The sequence below is a fragment of the Magnolia sinica genome, chromosome 2, assembly GCF_029962835.1.
Source record: "Magnolia sinica isolate HGM2019 chromosome 2, MsV1, whole genome shotgun sequence".
Classification (NCBI taxonomy): domain Eukaryota; kingdom Viridiplantae; phylum Streptophyta; class Magnoliopsida; order Magnoliales; family Magnoliaceae; genus Magnolia; species Magnolia sinica.
The window spans coordinates 84,131,508-84,149,061 of record NC_080574.1 but is presented as its reverse complement, the minus strand read 5'-3'; the positions used below and the strand labels follow the sequence as shown (position 1 = coordinate 84,149,061).

At 39.0% G+C, this 17,554-nt stretch overlaps 2 non-coding genes across 2 annotated transcripts; one reads left to right on the top strand and one right to left on the bottom strand.

The window, feature by feature from the left end:
• The first annotated feature begins 13,755 nt into the window (after positions 1-13,755).
• On the top strand, positions 13,756-13,862 carry LOC131238349 (small nucleolar RNA R71). Its single transcript, XR_009167749.1, has one exon. It is a non-coding gene; the product is annotated as a small nucleolar RNA R71 (small nucleolar RNA).
• A 2,916-nt stretch (positions 13,863-16,778) lies between these two features.
• On the bottom strand, positions 16,779-16,886 carry LOC131238452 (small nucleolar RNA R71). The gene has a single exon (XR_009167860.1). It is a non-coding gene; the product is annotated as a small nucleolar RNA R71 (small nucleolar RNA).
• Between the last annotated feature and the right edge of the window lie 668 nt (positions 16,887-17,554).

The window sequence follows — 17,554 nt, the reverse complement described above, 5'->3', positions numbered from 1 at the left end:
TTGTCTTCGTCAACGGCGACAGAATAGTCTAAGGCAAGAATAGAAATGAGATACAACAACACCAAGACTATTCTAAGCTCTAACACAGATTAGGGTTAGGTTAACTTACCCCAAGATGAACTCAGAATCGTTAGAATAACGATTCAAAGTGAGGGTTCAAGGATGTAGAAGAATAGGAAAGAATCCAAGATGATTCACCAACTTCTCTCTCACTTTCTCTCTCTTTTCCACTCTCTTTCCAAGCTAGGGTTAGAGAAAATTCGTATGGAAAAGAGGGCTAGGGTTTAAGGACTATAAATAGGCCTCATATTGATGAAAATAACCCCAGGGTCAAGGTACACTTAGGGTATAACCAAAACCAGCCTCTTACGATCCAACGAAGCACTTCTGGTGGGCCTATAACCACGAAAGGTCGGACTTCAGCTCATTGACCATGGATCTATGTCAGGCTGAGTTTTCGTACCGACCGGCTCTTCAGATCAACCGTGGCGGACCACACTCAATTCAACGGTCACAGAATCTCGATCAGGTCCACAAGCACATGGATATGCCTGGGCCACCTTCCCTGATCAGAGGGTGAAATTGGGTTAGAATCCAACAGTTAGATAGCTTAAAATCATCGTGCAAGCGACACGACCTAGATTTCATAAAAGCTTATTAAATTTCCAACCGTTCTCACACTCTTTACTCCGAACTCAAACAAATCGACCCAGAACATCACATGGAATTGATTTTCGAGGTGATGGTCAAGCCCAACATGATGACCACAACAGCCTAAGATCATCGCTAGTGGACTTTCGACGCGCGGTCCAGGTCCGATCCAGAACTTCTAAAAATTCCCCAGAACAACTGGATTTAGCGATGGATCCCAGATTTCAGAGCAACATAGCGCTAACTAATCTACAAGTTTTGAGCCATGCAGATACCATTTAAAGTGATTGATGCGAAATTCACAAGCAATCGAGTATAGCGCTAATTACCCCAAAAACTACTTAAGGAAAAATTAGCACAAAATTTCCAAGGTCGTTACATATGCTCTAAATAGTTGAGCGTATCATGTTCTCAACAAGAGGACCGGTGTCATTCAGGAATCCATAAATGTTGTTATTGATGATCACTTGAATACACCACCTCCAAGTTCAGAAGATGATAAAGTCAATTTTATAGATAAACCTGACTCTTCATCTAGTCATGTCAACACTGAACTTCGATCAGTTAAAGACCATCCCACTGATCAAATACTAGGTAACCCTCTCACTGGTGTGGGTACACAAAAATAATTGGAAAACATATGCAATTATGTATGTTTTACTTCCTAAATTGAGCCGACTAATGTAAAAGAGGCTCTTGCTAATGAAAACTGGATTGTATCCATGCAAGATGAACTAAATCAATTCATTTGAAATGATGTGTGGCATTTGGTTCCTAGACTGGCTGATAAACATATTATTGGAACCAAGTGGATCTTCAAAAATAAGTTTGATGAGTTAGGGAATATTATAAGAAACAAGGCTAGACTGGTTGTACAAGGGTACACACAGATAGAAGAGATCAATTATGATGAAACCTTTGCCCTAGTAGCTTGTCTTGAATCCATCGGATTATTCATATCCATTGCTTGTTTCAAAAAATTTAAAATTTATCAAATGGATGTCAAGAGTGCTTTCTTGAATGGTGATCTACATGAGGAAGTTTATATAGAACAACCAAAGGGTTTTGAAGACCCTAAACACATTGATCATGTTTATTGCCTAAAAAAGGCACTCTATGGTTTAAAACAAGCTCCCAGGGCATGATACGAGAAACTAAGTTTTTACTAAGTCATAACTTCGAAATAGTGAGTGTTGATAAAACCTTATTTGTTAAGAAAATTAATGAACACATACTTATAGTGCAGATATATGTTGATGACATTATCAATGGCTCTACATGTTCTAACCTATCTACTGAGTTTGCAGAGTTGATGAAGTCCAAGTTCAAAATGAGCATGGTTAGAGAAATGAATTACTTCTTAGGTCTGCAAGTAAAACAACTTAAAGATGGTATTTTCATTTCTCAAACCAAGTATGCTCTAAACTTGGTTAAGAAGTTTGGTTTTGAAAGTGGTACGCAATTTGATACTCCTATGAGTACAACTCTTAAGCTATCTAAAGATATAGTAGGTAAGAGCGCAACTCTTAAGCTATCTAAAGATGCAGTAGATAAGAGCGTAGATCGTAGGTTGTACCACAATATGATTGACAGTCTGTTATATTTAACTGCGAGTCGACCTGATATTGCATTTAGCGTTGGAATTTGTGCTAGATATCAATCTGAACTTAAGGAATCCTACCTGATTGCTGTTAAGAGGATTATAAGGTATGTTGCAAGTACAGTTAATTTAGGTCTATGGTATCCACTTGATATTAATGTTCAATTAGCTGGATATACTCGCATGCTGATTGGGCTGGGAATGTAAACGATCGAAAATCCACTAGCGGTGGTTGTTTTTATGTTGGGAACTATTTGGTTTCCTGGCATAGAAAGAAATAATGTTCTGTATCCCTATCCATAGCTGAGGCTGAATATATAGCAGTTGGAAATGCTTATACTCAGCTTGTGTGGATGAAAAGAATGTTGAACGATTACGGGATTGCGCAAGATATAATGATTCTATATTACGATAACTCCAGCGCAATTAATATCTCTAAGAATCCCATCCAGCATTCCCTTACCAAACATATTGACATTATGCATCACTATATTCAAAAATTAGTGGAAGAGAAAATTATTTCTTTAGACTATGTGCAGACTGAAAACCAACTTGTTGACATATTCACTAAACCACTTGACAGGAACAGGTTTTCCAAATTAAAATTGGATATTGGTATGTGTAATTCTTCTTAAAATGTTCATGATTACATGCTTGTACTATTGTGTATTTTTGTGTGATTTTATTTCATTTTAAATTTTGAGAAAAATAAATATATATGCATTTTTGTGCTCTTACGATCAGTCGAGCACCTACTCGACTAGTCGTATCACGATCAGTCGAGCATGTACTCGACTAGTCATGGTGCATGGGCCAAACCCTTGTTTAGGGTGAAAATTCACTTTTTCTCTAAATTCTTCTTCTTCTTCTCAAGCCCCTTCTCCTACTGGTCAAATGATCTTCGATTCTTGCAAGTAAGTGGTCCATTTTCGATTTCCTTTTGGATTTAGGGTCTTTAGGTCTCATCTTACTTGAATCTTATTTTTATTTCAAGTTTCATTGTGATTTGTAAGGTTTTCTTCCTAAAAATTTACTGATTTTGAAACCCTTAAATCCTTTCTTGCATTTTCTTGTTTATTCTTGCAATAGAAGGTAGACCGAAGAAGAAACCTACTCAAGCATCTTCTTCTCTTTCCATTTCGGTGCGTACTCTTCCACTACCCGAAGAGGACCTAGAATATGTGCGGGATATCTATCTCCGTAACATTATTGTTGAGCGGACCATTAATGCTAACCATCTTGTTCAATTCAATATTATTCCCCTCGTTGTTTTAGGACGGGATAACATTCTGAATTGGGGTGGACCGGCATATCGCTCCATTGCGCAAGTAATGTATGCGTTTATAAGTGATGTTTCTATTGAAAATATAACCTTTAATATCATGTCTAGAGAAGGTTCATATAAAGTAGATCATCACTTAATGTCTGGGTTGATGGACATTCCAGTGAATAATGAAGGAATTCCCATTCCAACTTTGGTTGAAAATTTGAATGAGTCAGAAAGACATTTATTAACTAAAAATATATGCAACATGGACTCAGAATGGAGTTCCAAGAATGCGCTTCGGGCCAATCAGATGTTGCTCAAATACAGAGTATTACATCGCATTTTTATTTCCAATGTATACCCTATATCTGATAACAAGGCTAAACTGACTACCTTCATGGTGCGTATTCTTCATTTAGTTGTATCTGGCATTCCAGTGTGTCTTGCTTTATTAATTTGATATTTCATTAACCAATTTTGACTTCATCTAGGGCATAGTGATATTCCATTTGCTTATTTGATGACCACTCTTGCTTTACACTATTTGTGGTCATGCCACCTAGAGAAGCTCCTACTTCTCATTTACCTTTCAACAACTCAAATATCAACAAAATGAATTTGAGGTTAGCAGCTGGTCAAACTGAAATGGATGCTGGAGAAGTTAGAGAAAAAGTTGAAGAGGATGATGCGCTACCAACTGAAGCTAATATGGAAGATATCTTTAATGAATTGGAATCTGATGACATTGAGGCTGATCCTGATTTTCAGCCTACTAGTTTTGATGAGCTCCTTCGCTCACTGGAAGAGAGTGTGGATGGATTGAAAATTTCCCAAGATAAACAAATGAAGTATTTGCATAAGTATTTTAGACGCATAAATAAGGGATTACACCAGATTGATCCATCCATTCCACCTCCCTCTTCATCTAGTTCTAATTAGTTTGTTTACTTTAGTTGGGCTTGTAATACTTAACTTTACTGTGCTTGGTGACTCTGAATTTTGGACATGTTTAAGTTTGTTTGATGTTGATACTCCTTTTATTATGGTTTAAATTGCTAACTTTCACACTCTTTCTTTCTCTCTTCACTTATTAGCTACCACATTCACATATTTTTTTTATTTTTCTTCCCTTGTAATTTTATGACAAAAAAGGGGGAGAAATTGGGTATTTGATTGCTTATATCTTAATCTGTTTTATGATAATGTGGTTATTCAAATAAGATGTAGAGATGTTGATATGCGTATACTGTATGGAAAAGATTTTTTTTGGAAATGTATATGTATCTCTTAATACAAGTCTCTACTGAGCTTAAGTTGAAGGGGAGTTGATTGAGGGGGAGTTTGTAGTTGTTTGAACTGAGTGAATCTCTATATTAGAATATGTTAATCTTCTGTAAGTTGGTTTTATCACAATTTGACAAAGGGGGGATTGTAAGTGCTAAGTTGTATATCTAGCACCCTGAGTTGTCAAATTTTGTTGTGCCAAAACACTTCAGTATGGTTGACTTGTTTTGATAGATGGAAAGTTCACCTTCAAGTTCAAATTGATGGAAAGTTCACCTTCATTTGAAAATGAGCGTGGTGTTTTCTACATCGATGTTATATGTGCTACAAGTACGCATGTTCAACTACAACAACAAGTTGAAGTTCATTAAGTCCAGGTACTCAAGCTCAAGTGCATCATTACTTCAATCCTCAAGTTTAAAGTTCAAGCTTATGTTAAAGCTCAAGATCAAGTCTCTAATTCAAGCTCAAGTCACAAGAACAAGCTCAAGTCACAAGAACAAACTCAAGTACTTTTGCTCAAGTCTCAAGACACAAGTTCGAGACAAGTTCAAGAATTCAAGGTCAAAATTCATGTGCTTCAAAGTGTCCTATCAACCGAAGCGACTGATGGTTCAATTTCAATTCTCACATTTAAGGTATACATGACCCTAGAAAGACCTTAGGATTAGGTCATTATTAATGCATATTTAATTTGGGTCATTATATGTAATTTAAGTATTACTTTAACTAGTCCTAGTCTTGGCTCGACTAGTCCAGGGTTTTTCTCGACCAGTCCAGATTTAAATTCAAAATTTTAGAATTTTCTGGTAGGTCCTCGACTAGTCGAGTACCCTGCTCGACCGGTCATGGAGATTAGTTCGACTAGTCGAGTGTGACTCAATTTGAACTCTAGCAACGTGATTTTTATACACTCGACTAGTCGAGCACTCTGCTCAACCAGTCGAGCTGGCCACTCGACCAGTACAGGGTCTGTTTTATCCGATCATGCCAGAAAATTTGAAATGTCGTTTGGCTAGGACCAGTCAAGCCGAACCCAGGACTAGTCGAGGGAATCGATTTGTAGCCTATAAATAGTGGACATTTCTCAAAATATATCATTCATTCCAAGCTAATTTAAGCCACCACTCTAAGAGATAAGTCCTCACTATTGAGAAGATATTGTGAGGTATTTAAAATTTAATTTAATAGCTTTTTGGTTATTTAATTTCTTGATCTCTTGATTCCATTCTATGTGATATAAAAGGAGATTTTTCTTAACACTTTGTGAGATCTAAGAAATTGAATCCAAGTAGCCTAAGGTTGGATTTAATTTAAAATTCATCTAGACTTAGAACCCCTTCTTCTGTGAGATTGAACTTTGAACATCTTCATCTATAAAGAAGCAATTTTATCGGCTACATCGAAGAACATTATTTAGATAAGTATTGATTTTATTTTCTGTATTTTTAGTTTGTGAGATTCAGCCAGGAAAATCTCTATTTGTGGTTTTGACTGAGATCAGCCAGGAAAATCTCAGTGTTGGATTTTTTTATTGTGTAAGCCCATTGAAAAACACATCTGTAAAGGTTTTAAGGTGAACCTTTGAAAACCTTCTTTCTTAGTGAAAGCCAATATCCCTTGGGTGTGGATACTAGGAATGGAGTAGTTGTGTGGCAGTTTTTAAACAGTTGGTGTACACATATGAACCACTATAATTCCTGGAGTTGTGGTGGATGGTTGTATTTGTTTATGTGTGTGAATGCTATAATTTATTTTATGCAGTTGTGGTGAATGTTGTAATAACTAGGATTATTTCTATTGCCTCTGTTTTAGTTTGAGTTTTTGATACTCACGAGCATTCTAGAAATCAGGTTGTCCTACCATAAGCCATTGGTTTTTGGTGTAAGGTTGTCCTTAGAACAACGTTTGTATCAACCTCTCAATACTTGTGCATTTGAGGTTGCTTTATATTTCTACTATCTGTGTTATATTTTCACATTTTATTTTTATTTGGCATAGTCCTATTCACCCCCCCTCTAGGACTTGGAGCTTGCCCTTTTCAATACATCGCTAAAAGGTGGCGAGAGCATTACATAGTCCAAATGGCATCCTTCGATAAGTAAAGGTGCTAAAAGGACATATGAACGTAGCCTTTTCTTGATCTTCAAGGGCTAGCTCGATTTCACTGTAGCCTGAATATTCGTCAAGGAAACAATAATAGGAATGACTAGCTAGTGTTTCCAAAATATGATCAATGAAGGGCAAAGGAAAGTGGTCCTTCCTCATGAAGGTATTTAACTTCCTATAGTCAATGCACATTCTCCAACCAGTAGTAACTCCAGTTGGCACGAGTTCATTGTTGGCATTGGCTACGATGGTGATTCCAGACTTCTTAGGAACCACCTAAGTTGGACTCACCCATTGGCTATTGAATATAGTGTATATGATAACCACATCCCAATAGTTTAAGAACCTCGGTCTTAACTACTTCCTTCATGTTTGGATTTAGTCTACATTGTGGGTGTCGTGAAGACTTCACATTATCCTCTAGATGAATGCAGTGAGTACAAATTAAAGGATTAATTCCCTTGAGGTCTACAATCAACCATCCAAGGGCTCCTTTGTACTCAATGAGAGTAGAGCTGAGCATACTCTCCTGTTCTTTCTTAAGGTGGGATGAAATCACCAACCGATATGTCTCATCTTGACCTAAATAGACATATTTCAAATCATAGGGTAAAGGTTTTAGGTCAAGCTTCGGTGCCTTGAGGTTAGACGGTAGAGCTATTACATCAGTTTAGCACAATTCTTCGAATTATGGCCTCCACTAGTTAACTTCAAGTACCGGCACATCATCAAGCATGAAACTCGTCTCCTTAATATATCATCATTTAAATGGTGGGAGTGGGCCAAGCACGTCTCTAGAGGGTCAGAGGATATGGTCAGAAGTGCTCTATATTTCACAAAAGAATCAATCAAGTTAATATCGTGGAAATCATCTTCATACTCTAACTATTTGCCTGTGTTGAAAAAAATATTCAACTCTAATGTCGTATTCCCAAAAGACATACTCATGACTTCATTCTTGTAATTAATGATTGTGTTTGAAGTGGCAAGGAATGGGCAACCAAGAATGACGGGAATTTGAGTGCTCATGTCCATGATGGGTTGAGTATCCAGGATGTAAAATCTATCAAGTAATAAAATCTGTCAACCTGGACCAACACATCCTTGATTATCCCTCTCGGTACACGAACTGAGCAATCGACAAGTTGTAATGCAGATCGGATGGGTTTCAATTCACCTGTAAGACCCTAACCCAACTGTGCACGCCATTTCTTTAGGTCACGCGGTCCTACCGGTCGAATTTCAGTGGCCCGCGACCTTCGGATAGTGTTTACAGTTGTCCTTAAGTTCGATCACATTGACCCAACTCAAATCGACCTGAAACCTATGTAATCTTGTCCGTATCGACATCATGGTTCCAACACCATGTCCCATGCGTGAATCTAACTTGTACATCATGAGTTATGAGCAATATTCGATTTGGACCTTTGATGTGTGGATGGTGGACCCCACCCCACACGTTTTCCCATGTACATGTGGATGATGATGTCATGCTTAGTTTAGGGTTTCTGGAAAACCTACTACCCTATAACCCTACCCCCTCTAGTAACCTTGTTTGTATCACTATAGGCCAATGATGACTTTTCTCTTATGTAGGAGAGAGAGTGATGATTGCACTCCTACAACTCTCTCCCTCTCTCTCTTTCTTCTCATTTTCTCTCTAACTCTCCCTCTCTTCTCCCTTTTTCTAGCCTTCGAATGTCCCACCTCCCCTATATTTCCAGCCCTCTCTTTCCTAAACACCTCTTAATCCACCCTTCTTCAACCAATCTCAACCTCAGATTCATGATCCTTGGAGCTTCTAGATCATTGTGGTGTAACTTTCAAGCTTGATCCATAGGTGGGTGTGCTTGTATGTCTAAATTTCAGACTTTCTTTCATCCCTTCTTATTCTTCATTCTTCTTTCATTGATGGAGCTTGTGGGACCAAAGTGATGATGGTGGCCCCAAGACTCCATGTATATGGCTTGTAGCCTATCCTACGTTGCATGCATGTGCATGCAAGGGACTATTCTCCATGGATCCCTTCATGCTCTTTCCTTCCTTAAATCAGAGATCCTTGGGTCATCTAGACCCCTAATCCTTAGTGGAGATTGGATCTCCACCATAGATCCCAAGTTAATAGCCTTTGATCATGTAGATTTTGTATGTATCATGTAATAGTGGGTAGTGTTATTTGTATGATGAGGGAAAGGGCCTCAATGAGGCGGAGACCCTTCCCTTGTAGGCGATATTCTTCTTTTCTTGCTAATAAGTCTCTGATCATGAGTGTGTGGCCCACCTTGTGGAGCAACAAGATCCAAACCATCCCAAGTAGAAGGACATTTTTAGACAGTCCATCCCTTGGACGTGTGACCCTTGAATGCACCAAAAAGGGGTGCATGAAAGGATGTTTTGGATGGTGGGATGGCTTAGATGTTTGTGGGGCCCACTTGGGCGGACCACACCATGATCTTTTAGGGTTAAATCTCCATTTAAATAGTGTTTACAATTTTTTCTTATTAGACATATGTTGCAGTTCAGAACTGTCTGGACAGATTTTTGGGCCATCTTGGGGCCTTATTTTTGGTCATTTGTGGGGAGATTGATACCATGTAATATATGATTCTTGAAGATGTAATTTCAGCTCCAACTAACCCCATTTGAGCCTCCAAAAGGGTAGGCCAACATGGTGGACTACCAGAAATTTCCACTGTGCAGTCCAACAACATTATCTCAAAAAAACCTTAATTCATAAATTATTTTGATGATGGTGGTCCACCTTTCTGGGTTCCATCTTGTTGTATACATGATGAGGGACCTTGTCCCTCAATTTTAAGAATTTTAGAGGCCCTGGACCCACTTCATTGGAGTGCCCAAATTCAGGACAACAACATGTATGTTGCAGAATTTTTATTTCTACCTTGTTGTCTTCTTTGTAATTATGGAACTCATTGGGCCCAGCCCATTGGGGCTTTTGTGCATGTCTGTGGGGCCCACCCTATGATGTTTCCAGAGGCCCTTGGGGCCATTTTTGTTAGCTAGACCGCCGTCCATGATGGACGTCCACTATGGGTCAGTCGTCCTTGGCCAGGCCCACCATGATGTATGTTTTTCAACCATGCCGTCCTTCCCCATTTGGGTGGCCCATGTGAGGGTTGGGTCCGCCCTAGGTGGACGTCCCATGTGGGGCCCACCTTGGACATGTGGAGCCCACCTTGATGTAATGCATGGCTAGGCCGTCCGACCCTTGGGATGCCCATGCTTGTGGTTGCTGCTAGGCCTGCATTCCAGTAGCAGGCCCATTTGGTTTTGGGTGACAAATCCCCTCCTCCATCTAGTGGAGCCCCCTATAAGAAGTGCTAGCCCTTTTGGAAATAAATTCTCACTCATTTTGGCAAATTCTTGGCCTCAGTAGGCCTAGGAAATTAGGTAGACTGAAAGTCCAGCCATGGCCATTTAAATATACACTGTATGATTGAATTTTTATTGAAATTGGGGGCCCACCACATTGAGGGGTTTTGGGTACTTGTTGCTCACCTATTCTTTAGAATATTTTAGGCTCAATTGGTGCATGTTTTGGGCCACCATTTATGACCATTTGTGGGACCCAAACTCATACTAGATTTTGGGACTTTCTAGTGGGCCCGATTTGGGCTAGAACGTCCCATCTTGGCTAGCCATATGTTGGGCTAATCTTTCACCATTTCGATGGACTTATGGGCCGGGATAAGGGTCGTATTGGGCCCTTGGATGCCCACTTAAAGAGCCAGTTATTGGGTTGATGTAATAGAGCCCATTTCACCCAAATTAGATCTATTTTTGGGCCATATGTTGTGGTCATGGGATGCCTATTAAGTCTAACCAAATGCATGGATCTTACGGCCATTAGGACTTGGGCTTTTGGCCTTGATTTCCCTTTCTCTTGGGCCTATATTGTTATGGATGGATTGGACCCACTATCTTATGTTATTTATGGAATGTAAGAACATGTGGATGGATGTTGGGCCTTGGGCCTTATAGCTTATGGTTTGTGGTTAGATTCCTTGGGGAAATGGTGGTTGAAAGTCCCCATTTGAAGCCCTTTATGCCCATTAGTATCTAAGGGTGGTTAAATGCCCACCTTAGTCCTTTGTTAGGCCCATTTCTATATCATCTAGGCCGTAGCCTTGTATGTCTAGTCTCATGGGCTACCCCAGGTAAATGGGCCCCCACTAGAGGTTGTATTACTTATGAGGAATTGGTTAAGTACTTAGACCCTTCATGCTTATGTAGAGAGTTCATCTTCACCTCATTGACACCTCTATTCATCTTCATGGTCCACTCCCATACGCATCATATGCATGCGCGGTTAAGGTATGATTGGCCATGGTTGTGCCATTGTGTAGGACATGTTTGTATCTCCCCGAGGGATGAAGTTTACCCTCTTGAGCACGATGGATGCTTAGGATTGATGCACGGATGATTGTGTGATTCATGCATCTGGCATTGCATAGCATGTGAATTTTCACCCTTGCTTCATCAGGGCTGTAGCTTTCACTGATATATCGTGGATGACCGTGTGTGTATACCAAAAATTATTCTTGAGCATTTGGGGTGCATAGGATGTCCCTGGGTGAAAGCCCCTAAACTTCCATAGTATCGAGGAGACGCCCCAATGCCAAAACTGAGTGGAAATCATGAGCACCCTAGTGCCTTATACCGTTAGGCCGCGACTCCCACTGTTGCGAGGTCAGTTAAGATGGGGTTTGGCCTTACCTACCTGAGTGAGAGGATAATATCTAGGCTGAGTTTAACCAGCTCGTGAATGGGTCCACTACTGTCGAGCCTCGCTGGTGATTGGTTATCCACAGGCGGGTAGTGAGGTCTTCTACGATTGTTTGATTGTGTGGGTCTATAAAGCGGCAGTCATCCTGCAGTGTACTTGACCCCAGTGGATTCCTTATGATGGAATTGTACTTGATATGTGGATTGGATATGAGGACTAGCATTACTTCGCATTGCATTTACATCGGCTGTATAAGCCTTCTATTGCATCGTCTCGGTATGGCATCCAGTACTCATGTATTGCATTGCATAGCCTTAGTACGGCTTATTACATTCATAGCTTAGCCTCAGTACAGCTAGTGACATTGGTATCATTCATGTTTCCTTCTGTATTCTCCCCTATCTTCTTCTGAGCACCATTGTCACGCACCTTACACCGCCCTCTAAGCTTTCTATAAGCTTATGCACGATTGATTCATGCAGGTGATCCTAGGCTGGCCCAGTAGCGATGGAGCATTTGATTGGAGAGTGCTGAGGACCCGTTGTAGACTTTTCTCTTCCTTTCTCACCTTATATATTTCCTTTTGAGCCTTATGTACCTGTAAAAGTTTAAATTCCTAGTGGATTTTATAATGCATTTCTATAGTTACTTTATGAGATTACTATGTTATGATCTTGGGTATGCTCTATATCGGATTAGATTTATGCTAAGGAAATCCTTCTTGTGGGATCCCAGGATCGGAACCTGAGCCAGGAACCGAGAATGGGGTACTATGGAGGCTGTTGTGGCCGGAACCGGCTATCGAGTTCCTTGTGAGTCCGATCACCAAGTTTGAGGTGTGACACCAAACCTAGTTGTTCGTAGACCGAGTAAGGAATCAGATTTACACTCGTTCCTAAGTCAAGAAGTACGTGCTCAATCCAGTAGTTCCTAAGTACACAAGCGACGGTTGGGCTACTGGGATCATTGTATTTTTGTAGCACATCTTGCTTTAGGATGACACTCACCTTTTCAGTTAAGAAGATTTTCTTTTGAATATTTTGCTATCTTTTGGTCATACAGAAGTCTTTCAGAAATTTGGCATATGAAGGTATTTGTTTAACCACATCCAGTAGAGGGATGTTAACCTTCACTTGTTTCAACACCTCTAGAATGTCCAGAGAGTTAGAAAGAGATTTTAGTGTAACCAACCGTTGGGGAATGGGGCAATCGGCTTGCCTTAAAGTTCTGGTTCCAAATATCGTGGAGCAGTACTAGGTCTATCATCATTGTCCTCTTTCGGGTCCTTAGGCTTTTCAGCCTTAACTGGAATAGTTTTCTCAATGGTCTTCCCACTCCTAAGAGTGGTGATAGATTTAACTTGCTCCATCTGATTTGAAGAGCTTGGATCACTTATCTCATATTGTGGTTTGGGATTGGGGAGAGTTTGACAGGAAGCATTCCCTTTCCTCCAATTGTTAAGTGCGACTCTATCCTTTGAATAGATGACGTAAACGTTCTCAATGCTGATCTGATATCCTGGTTAAGTAGCTCTTGGTCTTGAATATGTTTTTGAACCGAATCCTCTTGAGGTTTCACTTCAAACCTTGAAGGGTAGCAATTTGTCCATTCCTTCAACTGAAGTTTCTCCAATTAGGATTGTATGTATTGGAGGTAGGTCTATTGAAAGGTCTTTGGTAATTATTCATGGCATTGGATTGCTCATTCACCACCTCTTGAAAGGTAGGTATTGTTGGACAATTTTCAGTTGTGTGAATGTCGCAAACATAAATATCGTAAATAGTTTCCATAACCTTATCCTTCTTTAGTTTCATGGCCTCGAATTTCCTTATGAGATTAGACACTTTAGAATTAATATCATCATCCTCTTTCAAAAGGTATAATTCACCCATCTCCTTTAATTGAGTGGGCCTAGAAGTGGTACTTAATTTTGGGTAAGTGTCTCATGATTGTGCGTTTTCAGCAAGTCTATCCAAGTAGTCCCACACATCATCGACATTTTTATTCATGAATTCCCCATTGCACATTGTCTCAACCAATTGGCACATGGAAGATGTCATTCCATCATAGAAAAAGTATGTAATGCGCCATATTTCAAAACCAAGTTGTGGGCATGAACTGACAATATCCTTGAACTGCTTCCAACATTGGAAGAATGTTTCATCTTCCTTTTGGGCAAAGTTCATGATTGACTTTCTAAGGGTGTTCGTTTTATGATGTGGAAAAATTTTCTTTATGAACTCCCTTATCATGTCATTCCATGTGCTAATAGATCTGGGACGTAGTGAATGTAACCATGTCTTAGCTTTCTCTTTCAAAGAAAAGGGAAAGAGTTTCAGTCTGACCGTGTCCTCAGACAGTTTGGAAAATATAAAGTGGTTATGATTTCATCAAACTCTTTCAAGTGTAGATATGGACTTTCAGATTCAAGTCCATGGAATTTTGGAAGGAGTTAGATCACCCCTGGCTTGATATCCATGTGTCCCGTATTTTCAGAAAAAATCATGTATGAGGGCGTGCTCACCCCCACCGATTGTAAATAATCTTGTAAAGTACGAGGCAGGGGTGCTTGATGCACCTCATTCTCATCTTGGACTTCCTCAACCCTAGGTTGAGGTTGTCTTCCCAGTTGATTAACCGGTTGATTTGCAGCCATCACTTCAATTAACTTTGAGGATCTTGAGTGGTGTCTAATCCTATGATGGATAGATAACCCCTCAACCAATCTTCCCTCACTCAAAAGCCATCGAGTGTTATCACGGACCCACTTGGGCACGAAACGCTCTCAGCCCTCAATTTCATATTCTAACCTAAATCTAAAAGAGATAAAGGAAATAGAAATCTAGAAATAGAAAGAGAGAGAGAGAGAGAGAGAGAGAGAGAGAGAGAGAGAATTAGAAAGAAGTTACCAAATTAGAAGTTCCTAAATTAACATCCTGCAAAATAAAACAAAACAAGTTAGTTTCTAAAAACAGAAATTCTAAAAAAAATAAATTAGGAAAGTAAACTAGTTTCTAGAAAAGAAAGTTTCTAAAAACAGAATTATGCAAGTTTCTAAAAAAAAAAAAAAGATTCTAAAATCAAATTAGGCAAGTTTCTAAACCTAGAATTAGAAAGTAAGTTAGTTTTTTAATAAAATCCTAGAATTAGAAAGTTTCTAAAAACAGAAAACAAACCCCAATCTAAAAAATAGAAAATAGAAAAACCTTAATCTTAACCTAATTCTGAAACTAGCTAATCTCAGAAAAATGCAACCATTAATCCCCGGCAACGGCGCGAAAAACTTGTTCACAACCCCAAGTGTAGGGTCGCAATGTATTAATAATCTCGGTGAGACCGAGGTCGAATCCACAGGGATTAATCTCATATGTTTTCTGAAAGCAACTAGAAGAAGAACTAAAAAAAGATGAAAACCTAAATCTAGAAATATAGAGAGTAATTGTGAGAGATTTAATGAAAAACTTAAGAAATTCAAAGGTGGGAAACTAAGGTTTTCGAGGATCCACTTGTAGAGATCAGGGAGATCTATGCTGGATTCAAGAACACAACTAAAATCAAAGTCCCATCTTATCCAATTGGAAGATATCTCAATAAAATCAAATCTGAACTTCCTTTGACCGAATTCTCAATAGATGAGAGGTGTGAGAATCGAAAGTGATTCTATCACAAAACCATGCCCATGAGATAATGACTCACAACAGGATTTACCAATTTCACAATCAATCTGAGAGAATTGTGAAAGTTAGGGAGGATTCCATCATTCGGCCATGCTTAAGGGACGATGGTGAACAACATGATTTCCTAATTTCATAATCTCAATACATGAAAAGAACATACTCAAATCTATCGCAGATCTATTGTAATTTAAGTCACAACAAACCATTAAAACTGAAAGTATTCCTTATAATCAAACTAGAATCAAAGAGAGTTCAATATAAATATGAATCAAAGTAATAGAAACATCCCATCATGTACAAGCTGCACCTCTTAGTCCTTGTTAAGAGGTTTAGCTAAACATAGACATGATTGAACTAAAATCTCTTAAGAAAAAACATTAGAAAAATAAGGAAAAGGAAGAAAAACTCTTGGCAACGGCTAATCCACACTTTTGCTCAACTTTCCAAACCCTAGATGATGCCTAGGGATGCCCTAGGGACCCCTATTTATAGTTTTAGGCCTTAGACTTTCGCACCGAGTGGAAATTTCCAGAAACCATCTCAAATTTACGTAGTCCGCTCAAAAATTGCGTAACCCTCTACTGGTCGTGGGATGTCCTCAACCAGTCGTGCGCTGTCCTCGACCAGTCGAGGGTCTCCTTCGATTGGTCAAGCAATATGAAGATTTAGAAGTTTTATACGCTGGAGTTCGAGTCAGGACACCTTCTATCGGTCGAGCTTCGACCGGTCGATCAGAATCTAGGACGAGTCGTGTGAAGCCAGGACTGGTCAAGTTGAAGTCAGGACTGGTCGAACATAGCCAGGACTAGTCAAGAATCACTGAATTTCACTTCAAAACTCTGATTTTCTTCATTCTTGATTTAGTTTTGTTTGATCTTTAGTATGTGCATTCTTTATTCTTGGTTTCATCAGATCCATTCTTGTCTTTAGTGATTTTTGAGCGTTAAATCTATACTTTTAACATTCTTTTTTATTGAAGCTCTTGAATTCACCTTGTAATACAAACATGATTAAAATAGAACATTAAGCATTATCATGTTCATAAAACTGAGTAAAAATGGGTTCCAATATTTGACCCTCAACACCCGGCTCCTACTCTACGAGATTATTTACAACTGGTAGGGGTGAGCACATCTTCTAGCATTATTTTTTTATTGAATGCAAGAACTATAGATATTAAACCAAGGGTAATTTAACTCCTCCTTAAGTTTCATGGACTAGAATATGAAAGTCCATACTTACATATGAAAGAGTTCGATGAGATAATATCTACATTACACTTCCAAACGTGTCTGAGGACACAATTAGACTGAAATTGTTTCCTTTCTCTTTGAAAGAAAATGTTAAGTCATGGTTACATTCCTTAAGACCAAGGTCCATTGGCACATGGGCTGAGATGACAAGGGAGTTCCTTAAAAAGTTCTTCACCTATCATAAAACAAATACCTTAAGGAAAGAAATCATGAATTTTGCACAAAAAGATAATGAGACCTTGTTTTAATGTTGGGAGCGATTTAAGGATCTCATAAATTCATGTCCACAACATGGCTATGAAACATAGCATATAACAAGCTTTTTCTATGAGGGATTGACCTCACCTATACGCCAATTTGTGGAGATGATGTGTAATGCGGAATTTATGAATAAGGAAGCCAATGATGCGTGGGATTATTTTGATAAACTTGTTGAAAACATACAATCCTGGGATACCTCTTCAAGAATTACACTTCTAAGCCTACTTAATCAAAGGAAAGGGGATGAATTTGTGTTCTAAAAAGGAAAGTGATATAAATGCAAGAGTGGCCAAACTCACAAGAAAAGTCGAGGCCATAGAACTTAATAAGGTAGAACCCGAAAAGACTGAGAAAGTTGTTTGTGGTATTTGTGCTTGTAACATACATACAACTAAGAATTGCCCAACAATTCTTACTTTTCAAGAGATATTGAATGAGTAATTAATGTCATAAACAACTACCAAAAATCTTTCAGTGGACCCACCTCAAATACATATAACTCAAGCTAGAGGAACCATCCAAAGTTCAGTTGGAGGAACAGACAAACGGATACTCCTCAAGGGATCCTTAACCAATTTCTGAATCAAAGGAAACCTCAAGAGGATCCGGTCTTAAAACATATATAAAACTAAGAGATTTTTAATTAGGGTATGTTGCAAGCCTTTCAAGACCTTATAAAGGCAAAGGCCATACAAGGGCTTAAAA